Source organism: Eurosta solidaginis, unplaced genomic scaffold (genome assembly GCF_040869045.1).
Source record: "Eurosta solidaginis isolate ZX-2024a unplaced genomic scaffold, ASM4086904v1 ctg00001929.1, whole genome shotgun sequence".
Lineage (NCBI taxonomy): Eukaryota > Metazoa > Arthropoda > Insecta > Diptera > Tephritidae > Eurosta > Eurosta solidaginis.
This window is the reverse complement of record NW_027137335.1, coordinates 21,961-23,854: the sequence shown is the minus strand read 5'-3', so window position 1 is coordinate 23,854 and position 1,894 is coordinate 21,961.

Genomic DNA, 1,894 nt, shown 5'->3' with positions numbered 1-1,894 from the left:
TCTGATCAGCCCTTTTGACCCGCCGGGAGCTTTCCCGGCCGGCGGCGACCTGCTTCGGAGCACTCTCCGCACCTGTCGCGTCCCTCGCACCATGACGACCTTCGCTGTCACTCCTACCCTCCTTTTTGTTCGTCTTCGTGTCCATTCTAAGAAGTCCCCCCTCAAGGCCGCTATCCGTAGCCGATTGTGTAGTCGCCCTTCAACGGTCCCGTGGTTATCTATGCTGCGCAGGGAGGCCACGCGAGGGTTGACGCATTACCTTATGGGTAATGCGTTCAGAGCCAGACCGGACGCAAAGCGGGAAAATCTTCAACCACACCTACACCACCAACTTAACGGCGACGGAGCCGGAACGTACCTTGAGGCCTGCCACGGTTTTAACGGGACGTGGACAGGTGCAGCATTAGCCTACCAGCCATTTCGATAGGGCTTCACCCCGACCTACTAAGGTGGCAGAATATTGCACCTACCAGACCAAAGTCATCAATTCCTATCCATAGTCAAAATCAAGTCCCTAACAATCCAGTTCGTCACCGTTGAGTACCGATCTTGACCCTTAACAGGGTCCTCCCTCCCCTGAGCTCGGCACAATGACTCAGGGGTGCGGGTTTTATCGAGTTGTCCTCTCTAGATCCGCCATTATCAGTAGAAGCAGGGGCACCTCGTGCAGGCCGTGACAACCAATCACGTGTGACAATTCGTCACTATGGCCGGTCTAAGACTGATACCAGTCCCTGATCCAGAGCCTGGAACCACGTATGATATCCAAGCCAAGTATCTTAACCCCCATATACTAGTCAACTTGCATAAAACATTTTAGAAAACGACTGCTAAAGTGATAATTAAAACTTTCAACACGCTCTCTTGAAAAAGTTTACCTTGGTTGCTATCGCTTAGTGGCACAGATCATGTTAAAAAAAATAGGCCTCGACAAGAACCTGTCTACGTTTTCCCCTTTGAAACCATGGATGGACGAATGGCTCCAGATACTGTTTTTTTTTTTTTATGCTGCCTCTAATTAGAAAAGTCGAATAGGGCCAAGGCTGGATTTTACCCTGCCATTGCATTTTATACAAGATAGCAAACATTTGCTTCACTTATACCCAGCTGCCTTGGAGCCGCTAACATAATTTTCCTATGAAAGACCACCTATGAGTATATTGCAAAAGTGCCTTCATTTACAGTTCAAATCAAATTGATTATATACAAGGAAATGCAAGGTTCATCTTTTAAATAATTGAATATGGCTAAGGCTTCAAATGAACGGACTTTAACCAATTGGCAGATATAATTATCCAACCAAGAAACATATAACCATTATCGGCATCTACATATTTAGTGTTTTCTATCGAGCAAGTATACACAAAGATCTCTTTCAACATCAGGTAGAATTTTCCAAGCTACTGGAATAACTAATGTTCCAGGAAAATAATAGACAATTCGCAAACGACTTCTTGACATATTTTCGGGCATCACAATGTATAATCTAGCTAGACCCTGACGGCAAATGGGCAAAAATACGTTTCCTAGGTGGAGGGGAATATTTAGATCGGGCCTGAGTGAGGTATGGATTCCCCTTGATTATTTTCTGGTAAGCCACATACTACTGAAGGCTCAGGTAAGAAGATTTTCGTCATGGCCTCTTCCGTTCTAAAGTTAACAAGAGTGTGTAGTTAATTTATGGTTTTGGGTGAAAGCCTACTATATATCGACCTATCCTAATAAAAAGGTATTACCTTTAAAGTTTTGTTAATGGGGCCGTATTTGATTGAAGTCGTTAATAAAGTTGTATCTCGGGAGACCTGCTAAAAAAGTTGTAACTGCAAAAATATTTTTTTGACAAAAAAACTTCGAATTTAACTTAAATTGTTTCCAATTCACAATTTGCAAAAGA